The sequence below is a fragment of the Pteropus alecto genome, unplaced genomic scaffold, assembly GCF_000325575.1.
Source record: "Pteropus alecto unplaced genomic scaffold, ASM32557v1 scaffold155, whole genome shotgun sequence".
In the NCBI taxonomy this organism is placed as follows: Eukaryota; Metazoa; Chordata; class Mammalia; order Chiroptera; family Pteropodidae; genus Pteropus; species Pteropus alecto.
This window is the reverse complement of record NW_006438113.1, coordinates 14,846,483-14,858,522: the sequence shown is the minus strand read 5'-3', so window position 1 is coordinate 14,858,522 and position 12,040 is coordinate 14,846,483. Positions and strand designations below refer to the sequence as shown.

The 12,040-nt window shown below is 40.7% G+C and overlaps 1 protein-coding gene and 1 non-coding gene across 2 annotated transcripts in view; both read left to right on the top strand.

Annotated features, from left to right (window-relative positions):
• The first annotated feature begins 5,457 nt into the window (after nucleotides 1-5,457).
• On the top strand, nucleotides 5,458-5,576 carry LOC112482712. The gene has a single exon (XR_003047401.1). It is a non-coding gene; the product is annotated as a 5S ribosomal RNA (ribosomal RNA).
• A 3,955-nt stretch (nucleotides 5,577-9,531) lies between these two features.
• TET1 (tet methylcytosine dioxygenase 1) overlaps nucleotides 9,532-12,040 on the top strand; it is a 108,123-nt gene continuing 105,614 nt past the window's right edge. Inside the window, exon 1 of the mRNA XM_015592297.2 lies at nucleotides 9,532-9,918. The gene's annotated coding sequence lies outside the window, so the exon portion shown is untranslated. The remainder of the gene's footprint in view (nucleotides 9,919-12,040) is intronic.

Below are 12,040 nucleotides of genomic sequence, written 5' to 3'. Positions count from 1 at the left end.
GGGTAGGAGGGAGGGAGGAGGTAGACAGAGTAAAGCGGGTCAAATATGTGGTGACAGAAAGAAATCTAACTATGGGAGATGAACATACAATGTAAATATGTGTGTGCTTTACTGTTAAAGTGTACAGCTCAAACTTATTGGATTCTGTTAACCAATGTCACCATAAAATAATTAATTAATTAAAAATAAATAAATAAAATTCACGTTACTTTAAAATAAATAAATAAATAAATATTGTCATGGACCTTAGCTATCTTCAAGTCTTCTATTAGTCTCTTTTAGACCACAGATTTTTAACTTTTATTTACTTATATTTATCATGAATAAGCATCATATATCACAGATGCTTCATTAATTTCAATAACTCTGTAGTCATATATAAATTACCCCATATATAACATAGAATAGTTCTTTTAGTAAAGGACTTATCCATAGACAGAATTTAAAATATTTTAGATGCTATACAACTTCATGGGAAATTGAACATCTCGTTTCCTCCTATGTGTATAAAGTATGGCATTTTAGTGTATCAGAAGAAATGCCATAACAATTTCTAAAATGATACACAAGAAACTGTCAGCAGTGATTACCTCTCGGAAATGAGATGGATAAAGGATTGAGGAATTGTGCCTTTCACTTTTCATTGCACACTTTTATATAGTTGGATTTTTTTAAAAGCAGACTCTGGTTATATTTTTGAGTATACATAATTAGATCTTAAAAAACTGAATGAGATAAGCATAATTGTTACTATTTTTGAATCTAAAAATAATATTAGATATTCCTAAGTTGTGACATCAGATTTCCATGGCTAGCGTGCAAAAGGCAGGTGTAAAGTTTGTGAACATGAGGTAAAGGTTAATCAGGAAAGCAGGGATTTTAGAAAATCGCTTCATGTTTCTCTTTTATTTTGGCTTTAGTAATCTGGTATTTTTAAAAATGAAAACTGACATTTTCTGGTTAAGTCTTTTTATAGTTCATGAAATCTGTACATTAAAATTTTAACTGTCTACTTCTCTGCTTAGTAGATAAGTTATGATAAGGACTTACTAAGTATCTGATCTTCAATTTTCTTTTGGGGAGGTGGAATCCCCTATATTATTTACTTATTTTATTTTGTATATTTATTTAAACATTTTTTATTTTTCAATTACAGTTGACATTCAAATTATATTAGTTTCAGGTGTATAGCATAGTGGTCAGATATTTATGTAGCTTACAAAGTGATCCCCGTAACAAGTCTAGTACCCACCTTACAGCATGCATAGTTATTACACTATTATTGACCATATTCTCTATGCTGTACTTTACATTCTCATAATTATTTCATAACTGCCAATTTGTACTTCTTAATTTCTTCACTTTCACTCACCCCCAACTTCACAACCCCCCTTCCATCTGACAACCATCAGTTGGTTCTCTGTATCTATGAGTCTATTTCTGTCTTTGTTTATTTCGTTTTTTAAATTCCACAAATAAGTGAAATCATATGGTATTTGTCTTTCTCTGACTTATTTCACTTAGCATAATCCCCTCTAGGTCCATCCATATTGTCACAAATGGTAAGATCACACTCTTTTTTTTATGGCTGATTTATATTTCGTTGTATATATGTACCACATCTTATTTATTCAATAATCTATTAATGGACACTTAGTTGCTTCCATATCTTGGCTATTTTAAATAATGCTGCAATTCAATGAACACAAGAAAGTAGATAGCCTTTCAAATTAGTGCTCTGAATTTCTTTGGATAAATGCCCAGAAGTAGGATTGCTGATAGTTCTATGTTTAATTTTTTTATCTTCAGTTTCTAGTCTGTAAAATATGAGTGATCCTTCCTCCCAGACATAAGGTGAATATCAAATAAGATCGTTTAAGCATAGTATCTACCACTGTGCTCAGCACATAATAGGTACTATATTTCTCTCTCTTCCTTAGTATGTGCATTACTACACCTGCAGAAAAGATTATTATTTATTCAGTTAGTAAACATATACTGTCTACCTACCATATGCCAAGCATTATGCTAGGTGGTCAAGATACAAAAATGAATAAGATAAAATTCTTTAAAAAGCTTTTGTAAGAGAGCAAGCAACTACAGAAAAGTAAGTACAATTTGTCAGTTATTTCTCCTATGTTAAGGGTATGGATGGAGTATTGTAAGGAACAAAGAGAGAAGAAACCATTTCCATGGAAGGGGTGAGGAGTTTAGAAAAAGCTTGAGACTTCAGCTGGGCCTTAAAATATAAGTAAGAGTTTTCCAGGCAGTTATAAGAGAAAGAAAATTTCAGAAGAGGAACTGCATCATCTCAATGTAGTTGCAATTAGATGTAGCAATGACCTAGAAATTATTTAGGAGAATGACCTAATTTATTCTTTCATTTGTTCATAGGTATTTCTTGCTCAGAGATACAACAGTAAAAATAATAATAATAATAATAACTTGGTCCCAACCCTTCAGGAAGCTTGTACTCTAGTGGGAAAGACAAATCTTAATCAAATAATCACAGAAATTCATGTAAAATTGAAACTTTGTAAGTACTTCTGAGAGGAGGCTCAGTACATGATGATATAAGACCATAAAACAGGTATTTGACCTAACAAAAAGGTTAGAGAAGTCTCTTCTAAAGAAGTGGTGCTTGAACCCAGAGGTAAAGGGTGACTAGAACTTAACTGAGAAAAAGAGAAAGAAAAACCATTCGAGGAAAAGTAAACAGAGCCTATGGTAGGAGAGGTCAGTGTCTTCGAGGGTGTGATCACCACCTTGAATGCATTACCACACTCTGACCTTCAAGTTTTGAGAATTTAGATGCCTTCCAGAGATCAGGCAGGTCACTTACATTGTCAAATGTGTAAGGCAATAAAGGGGGCTACTAGATTGGAGAACTGCAGAAGTCTTTTCCTGCCTAAAATGAAACTTGTTGGCAAATGAAATTTACTGGCTTACAAGAAAAGAATTTTTGGTTTGCATACACAGAAGAAAGCCACTGTGACTGGAGTGGGAAGAACTAGGAGGTTTGTGACACAAGATGAGATACATAGGTCAAGCCTTATAGCCACAGGTAGTCCCTGTAGTAGTCTTGTCATTTTCCTAAAAGCAACATGAAACCAAAGTGTTAAGCTGTGGTTGATATGGTCAGGTATATGTTTCAAAAAGATCATTCTGCCCATGGCTTGGATAATGGAATAGGGACAAAAGTGGACATAAGTAGACTATTGTAAAATGTGGTTTTTAGTCTAAAGTAAAAGCCATGAAAATAGAAAGAAGTGAATGAATTTGAGATACATTGAAGTGATAAAATGGATGAGACTTGGTGATAGGTTCAATAAGGGGGAAAGGAAGATGTCAAGGATAATCCTTAGGTTCTTAGTTAACATAACAGGATGAATTCATTGAGGGAGGGATCTCTGGAAGAATATCAATTTGTTGTTGGTTTAGAGTGAGGTGGAAGGACAGGGGAAAGGATGAGTTTCTTGGTTGGGACATATTGAGTACGCACAGGCCTTGGAGACATCTGAGAGGAGATATTATAGAACTGAATATGTAAGGAGCTGCCTGGGCTGAAGGTGCTATATAACATTAATAAGTCAAGGCTGAGGAGAAAGAGCATGAGAACCTAGAAGTCAACCTGAGTTACTGCAACACTAGCTAGTTAGAGAATGATGAGCTGGCAAAGGAAACAGAGAAGGAATGGCTAGAGATGTAAGAGATAAAACAAAAGTTATAGAAGCCAATGAAAAAGAGTGTTTTAAGAATAATGAAGTATTGGAAATGCTGAGTTTAAAAGGTCTATGTAGTTGAAATAGTATGGAGCTCAAAAATGAGATTTAGGCTAGAGAGATAAACTTGGAAGTTTGGGGCATTTAAGTTGCAACTTAAGCCATGTTTATTTAGAGAAGAGAGTATAATGTGTAAAGATGGTATTCAATCAAAAGTAGGAATTATTATTCACACACTTGAGCAACAATAACACTATTGGATTTACTTAGTGTTTTTCTTTTAGAGAAAACACTTTGGATATATTATCCCATTCCTTCTTTCAATCAATATTTGGCCTGTCAGCAATATTTATTGAGGGTCTTACAGTATAAAGTACTATAGAAAGATGAGATACAAAAGAAATAGAAGGTATGAATGTTACCCTGAAGCTTTCAGGTAGTTGGGGAAATAAAATGTTGACATATGCAATATGGACAATGTCAAAATTACATATTGATGAGTACAAATTAATAACGTTCGACACTATTCTTCATGAACACTGAGGAGGGGTGATAATTCAGAGGTTATCTATGTTTGGTGGGATTGTTCAAGAACAATTTCCTAGAGGAACTGAGTTGTTAGTGCCTTTTAAATAATAGAATTCTAGAGTTGGTAAAGACCTTAGAAATCTTTAAGGCAACGACAAATATTTTTTAAATTCTTCTTAAACATAAGGTAAGAAGATTGGAAAGGGACACACAGGGCCCCTGTTTGGGCCTGTAGTAGGTGCTTTACATTTGCTGTCATGTTTAAAGTTTTGTGATACTGTGAAGTTCATCAAGAAATTAGCCTCACTTGTGCAAACACATAGAATTGCATAACTGCAGTTATAGACCTTACTTAGGACCTCAGAGAGGCATTCAACGAAAATTTCTTGAGTTATTGGGTATCCGCTAAGTGCCAAGTTCTGAGCTAAACACTGGGAATGTAAAAATGAAAAATACGCCCTTTGAGAGACATACAATTTGTTAACTGGAACAGAGTGTGAAAAGTGCTATGACAGAGACATGGGAATGCTGCAGAATTTTGCGTGGGTAATTACTTGAGGCTTCACAGACAAGGAGCTCTGTGAGGTAGGTTTTGAGGAATGAGGATATTTTCCAGGTTAACAAGAATGAGAGTAATGTAGAGGAAAGAGATGTCAGAACAAGAGGGAGAAGGACATTCCAGGTAGACTTGTATCTGTCCCAACCTTTTCATCCCCTGTTCATAAAGCCAGAGAAAACGTTTGTTAGCAGAGACTCACCAGGTAATTTAAATAGCTTTAAATGAATTCTAAGTAAGGAGGAAGAAAATGTCCAAAAATAATTTAGTCAGTTGTTTTTAAAGTGCCTACTGTGTAGAAGTTATCATTTGTGACATAAAAAGAAACATCAGAGTGGGGAAGACCCCAGCATTTCTCAGGTGAAAGTAAAAGGAAAACAGATCACAAACACAGCACATGGCTTTGGAGGTTAGAGATAATGGGCTGGAGATATAGAGCAAAAAAATATTCAGGGCTGGAAATTCAGCCTTGGAAGTCTTCTCCTGGAACAGGAGGCCTGAAATGCTTGCAGTGCCAAAGGGCTCTGAAGAAGGGAGCAGGCAGAGGGAGAAGATGGTGAAGACATTCTGGTTAGATGTATAAAAAAGGGAACCAAGATAGCCTATAGGTGTCACAGAATTCCAGGGAGGAGGCATTTCAAGATATGAGGAGTTTACGGCCATGCCACCCTGAACATGCCCGATCTTGTCTGATCTCAGAAGCTAAGCAGGGTCGGGCCTGGTTAGTACTTGGATGGGAGACCACCTAGGAAGACCAGGTGCTGTAGGCTTAAAAAAAAAAGAATAAAGCTATGCTGTGAATGTAACCTCAAGAGAGTGGGTTCATGGATGCAGGAATAAATAAATGTTATAGGAACAAGAGATAGCAAGAAATAGAATTTGTCATGGAGAGAAATAGGAGTAAAGTTAAATGGGAGAACAAGTTCAAGCAAATGGATCACCTAGGCTTGAAAGACCTGTAGACAACAGGGAAGAAGGAGCTAATGAAGAGACTAAAGATGCTAGAAGTAAAAACTGCTTAAATAAAATAACATGGAGATGGTGGGCTCAAGGGCACAAGTTAATGGGTAGCTATATAACAGGGAAGAAACTTCAGGTAAAGAAGGACTGCTGAGGAAGGGTGGGAAAAGTAAATAAGAAATCTATTGCTTGAGGGTGTCTCTTGATAGCCTCTTTGTGGGTAGCTTTGGAGGTGAGCAAAATGAAGACTTAAAACTGGTCCCATGAAAGGAAGAGGCTAAAAAGCTCCCAAAGTAGGGATTGCTGAGGAGCAATAAAGACCTCAGGCAAAAACTAACTAACTAACTAACTAACTAACTAACTAACTAACTAACTAACTAACTAACTAACAAAACAACACAAGACCTCAAACAGACTCAGGTCTTAAGATTTTGAAGCTGGCTAAGGCTCCAACAGAATTCTGCTGCTTGTAAGCCGTAAAGAAAATGGATAATGTGGTTTAGAGGTCAAGTGGGGGTATGTCCAGGTTGAGCTGGGGAGAGGTTAAGAAGACGATTGAATTAGTAGATTGGAAAGGTTACCATTGAAGTTTCTAGACAAGGCATACATGAAGAAAATGGTTTAATCCTGTCATAGGGAGGGAGTTTGCACCAAAACAGACTCACTTTGACCACACACTCAAATAGTTCTTGCTTTGGGATCTGCTCCTTTTGGAAGCTGACTATAATATAAAAGATTTTGTTTCATCTCTTAATTAGAATGTATTTTTATACTCTGCAGTCACTGTGAAAACATGCTAATTTTTCTACTTCCTTCCTAAATGAATTCTGACAATCCCAATTTTTTTCCTCTTCAGAACCTCTCTTTGATTTCCTCTCTCTTCTACCTCCACTGAGGTGTCTCTTGGTTTGTACCTACCATATATTGTATGTACCCTATGAATTCTTGACAATCTTCGAATTCATTTTAGAAACTTGAGTGAGAACAAGGTTTTACGTTTGTATGTCAGTAAATTGACCAGTAAATGTCAATTCCTGCAAACATGCTCAGTGCAAATTGTCTGGTAATTTCCTTTGGGTCTCTTTTACTTTAAGTGTTTCTTGCTTTCTTGGACTCCTAGCAGAATTGACAGCATCAGATCTTTTCCAATGCTAAACGATTACTGCAGATTGATTTTACCCAGCCTTCCCTGTTATCTCCCAGGACCATGTAGATTGTGCTGTGCCAGACCATCATGGAACAATAAACTCTTTCCTACATACTAATATGTCATCTGTCTGTCTGTCTATCTATCTATCCCTGATATCTTTATTGAGAATAATAAGTCTGTCTTCTTCAGTTGTTGTACCATTCATATTGCCAAAGTGTATAAAAGTTTCTCACCAACACTTAGTATTGCAAAAATTTTTAATGTTTGCCAATGGAGGTTATATTCTTTAGGAAAGAAACTGTGTGTGTGTGTGTGTGTGTGTGTGTGTGTGTGTGTGTGTGTGTGTGTTATATTTCTTCCTATGGCAGAGCTCAAGGTGATTAACAAGCAGGAAAGCTAAGATGAAATTAGAGTTATGTGCATAGGAAGTTAGATAAGCACAGTTCCTATACCCATATTATGTGTATTTTCACATCTCTTTTCTAGAGAGGTGATTGGAAATAGGACAGAAATTCTTGCTTTATTATTAAGGAAGTAGTTGTAAGGATAGTGGGCAATTGCTTAAACATTTATTGATACTGTATTCTTTGATATTGAAGTCTAGAAAGAATTACACTTTCTTTTCTTCTCCTTGAGTAGACACCTCATGTTATTGTTTAGTTTCCTGTGACTTGTTTAACTCTTTCATTTCTATTATAAATATCAGACCTCTTTTCTGATAGGTTCAAATGGACCTGATGTTGCTAGATGCTATGTTTAAGACTTAGATACCAAGACAGTTGCATGCTGATGACTCTCAAATTTGTTTTTCCAAGCTAAACCTCAAAATTGTCCCAGAATTGACCAGTGGGAGCAATTTATCCTTTTTTTTGAATGAGCATTTATTTAGACAGTTTCTAATTTTTTTACTGCTGTGAAACAAAGTGAAATAGTTGTGTTGCCACAGCACAATCACACCTTCAGGGCCTCTGCCTGTGCTCTTTCCTATGGATAAAATCTCCCCAGCTTCCTCTACTTCTTTCAAATCAACTTAATGAGCTGATTGCTGTATTTAAAATTGCAACCTTCCCCTTCTCTGCTTTTTCCCCTCTCCCTCTGACTGTCACAATTTGACACACTTTGTATATTCTGCTTATTTGCCTTTTTAAATTTTCTGCCACCTCACTCCCTCCCACTCCATGCTTGAACACAAACTCCCCAAGTGCAGAGGTTTCATTTTGCTCACTGCTGTTTCTCCAAAGTTTAGAACAGTGCCTGGCACATAACACGGGCTCAACTAACATTTATGGAAAGAAGAGAATGAGTGTTGCCGTGGATGGTTTTCTGAGTCTGTGAGGGATATTCCCATTTTGATACATTTAAAGTTAATAATTTCAATTAATTGACAAAAGCCAGAATATTGCTACTTCATGATAGTCTGTTTCCTTTTGTTCTTTATGAAAATAAAGTTCTGACTGAAATTTTTCCAACATTCTTTTCATCTAGGTCCAAGGAGATTGTTTCGGACAAGGTATTCACAATTAGGCTTTTGGAACATTGACTGAGAAGACTTCATTTCTGCAGATAGGACTGACCAGTAATTCCACATTTCTGTCTTTTTCTAACCAAGGTATTTATCTGATTGTAGCACTGAAAACACACAGTGCAGTCATTAGTTTCTGCTTGCAAACCTGGAATGTGTGTTCCTCCTGGGTAGGAGGCAAATTTTATTCAATGCCTGGTTCCAAGCTCAAAAATAAATTTGACTGAAAGCAAGAAAGCTTGAAAATTTAGGATCTTTTTCAAAAGGACAATCTAGTTATGCTTCTTAAATCAAGTATAACAATGAATAATTACTTGCAGAATGGGAGTAGAATGGTGTGGAAGGCAATGATAGAATGACTCTTTTTCTTCAGTTGAAGTTTGACCTAAGAGGAATGATAGCTCCATGAACAAAATTTTCCTTACCGGTGTGACCCCATTAAAGATCTGGATTTCCTTGTCTGTGTCATGACTGACTGCTGGAAGAAGAAAGCCATCAAACACTTAGGGAGAAATTCAGATGCTCCGGTCTTAATTTTGGCATAATGCCACTGGCTATTCTTCCTAAGGCTGACAACTTACTTCTTCCTGTGCCTTATTTTTCATCCGTAAAATAAGACCACCGTCAAAGTGCAGGGGCAAATAACTAACAAAAATGTTATGATGACCTTTGCAGACGTCAAGCGCTGAGTCAAGGGAACGCAACTCTCTTCTGGCATCTGCTAGTGACCCAGATATGGCTCAATGGTGTCATCTCTGACTTGGCACCTCCTTATGTATCCATGAATATTCAATTTAGAGACCCTAAAACTTTTCTCTCAGCCCGAGAACCCCTTGGAAAAAAGATAATGACAAGAAAATCTTGACACTTGTCTCTCTCCCCAGTATTTTCCTTTGACCTCAAAAAAAAAAAAAAATGTTGGGAGAGAGGAGAGGGCGAAGGGGAGGGGTAAAGGGTAAGGTAAGGGGGAAGGGTCCAGAGGGGAGTCCAGCTCCAGTTTGGGGAAATCCAGCTCGCGTTTTGCCTCTCGCTCAGTGGTGTAGGGTCCAGCGAAGGCAGAGCCCCAGCTTCACTCCCTAAGGTCTGTCCTGGGGAGACACTGCTGCTCCGGGGGGCTGACCTGGCGGGGAGCGGCAGCGCAATCCGCTCCGGCGCCGCTTTGTGCGCGCAGCCGCTGGCCTCTCTGCTCCCCGGTCTGCCCCCCGGGACGCCCCCCCTGCCGCACCCCAGTCATGCAACTCTACCTGCTTCTCCACTGTGGACCTTTGGGAAGCAGCCACTCACCGCGGGAGCTCGGGCCCTAACCGCTCCAGGAGCCGGTAGGTGTCCGCCCGGAGCCAGCCCGCGACCCTCGCTCGGGCTGGAGCCACGGGCTCCGAAGTTGTGGGGACCAGCGCGAGTTGGAAAGTTTGCCCGAGGGCTGGTGCAGGCTTGGAGCTGGAGGAACGCGCGCTGTCTTCGGAGCCTGAGCGGGCCACTGGTGAGTTGGGGCCGGGGCAGAGGAGAGGGGCGCCGGGACCCCCACGCGGAGGCCGGAAGGGAGTGCGAGGGGCGGCGCTCTGCTTGGGCTGGACGTGGGCCGGGTCTCGGCGTCCGCGGGTCCTCTGGGATGCGCAGGGGTGGGCCCGCTCCCCGCGGCGACCCCCCGCCCCGGGCCGCTTAAAGCTCTTTTGTTGCGGGTGGGAAACAATGCCCCCAGCCGGAGGACAAGGCCTCTTGCCCCCAAGGCCCCTTGCCCCCAAGGCCTGGCTGCTGGGCCGGGTGGGGGAAGCGAGGGCGCCTCAGGCTAGGACCCCGAGCTCCGCTGGAAGCCGGGCTGGAATGGGAAAGGGCAAGTGTGGCCTGGAGGAATGGCACTGGCGATAGAGGTGCCTCTTAGGAGATTCAGAGGTCGCGGCACCTCGGGGTGAGGAGAGGGAAGAGTTAGGGCAAGTTGCGGGGGGGGGGTGGAGTCCGGGCTGTTCCATGCTTAAGCGTACCCCCAAATAAGTTTTCTCCCTCCCTCATGCTGATAGAGGAGACAGGTTCGTTGGGAAAATATTTTGGCGATTGCATCCCTCAGCATTTCGGAGAAGGGGCTTCAAGGATGAAACTTTTGGAGTGGAGGTAGTAGAGGAGTCCGGCCAGAGGCTGACATAGAGTTCTATGGATCCGGGAAGAAGGGAATAGGGAACTGAATTAGTGTTCTGTCAAAATGGCTTTTAAAAAACTCTTAAGAGCGCCACTCGGTCGTCGAATGCAGTGGCGTTGTCGCTTCAGCCTCACTCTGGCGTTAACCCAAACAGGCTCAGAGGGCGGGAGGTGAGCAGAGCTGGATGCCTGGACCAGCAGCAGTGCGGCACCTGAGGGGCGGGTGCGGATGGCGGGGGTGGCAGGGACAGCCGCCAGTTTGAGTCGTGACAGGGAAGAGACGGGGCTGGATCCCTCTCCCCCTGTCCCTCTTTCTCCTCTCCTCACTTCCTTCCCTCCCTTTCGTCTCTCACCCACCCTCTCAACCGATTTAGTTTCTAGAACGTCTGTGTGCAGTCTTATAATTCTGCAGAAAGTGGTCAGGAAGTTGCTGGCCGGCTCCAGTAACTTTTCCACGTGCATGGGGAACCCAAGTTGGGCATTCATGAGCCAATAAAAATTAATGTATCATCAAGAGAACAAATGTTGCTTGAACTAGGAGGTTTCCCCCCGCCCCCAACTCGTCCTCCTTCCAAATTAACTATCTTGTATAGGTCACTCTTGTGCCGCCACCTCTCCTCCCAGGTTCCACCCTCACCAAATGAGCTGCATAATCCACCATAGTAATGATCAGTTTACGAAGAAATGTTTGAAAAGTGCTTCAAGACCTTGAGCGAAGAAAAGATTAGGTGCACAACCTAGCGGCGGGGTGCGCTGCCGGCAGCACCGGGATGGGTTGAAGGGCGGCGCTCTGGGCAGCAGCTGCAGGTCGGCCCTGAACCGAAATGTGCTCATCGTTTACCCCTCCCCCTCCCAACAAAATAAAATAAAACGAAAATGTTGATTGGCTTCCTTAGGCCTCAGGATGTCAAAAAGAATATGAACAAGGCGCTTGTTAACCAGTGGGGCAAGAGTTATTTGGGGGCATATTAGGAATTTATGACTACAGTTGAACGGGGGTGGGGGGCGGATTTACGCAGATAGGTGCGTAAAAAAGGAAATGTTTGGAGATTAGTCCGTATTATTTCCAAGAACTAAAGACTTAGCAAACACGATTTGGGGTGTGTTTCCTGATTTTACTGGTATTGCTACACAGGTTAAAAACTGAGTCCCTTTCCTTCTCACTTAAGGGATCTTAGTAAGATCGCTTGTCAACCTCTGACAGTATTTAAAACCATGCTAGAATTTAAATTAAACTTCACAATCAAGATATATGGGAGTTAGCTTACAGTGTCTTTTTTTCCTTGCAAAGATTAATAGCTCAGACTTATAGCTCTGGGACCATCGCTTACCATTTTAATGGGAGTTAGCTTATCGCTCTCAGCTCCGGTATACCAGAACTGATGGGTCGGAGGTTTGGATCACCACGGTCCCTGCCCTTTGTTCCTTTTCTCTTCCTCCAATCTTCTTTATCTGGTTTGTCTCTCCCCTCC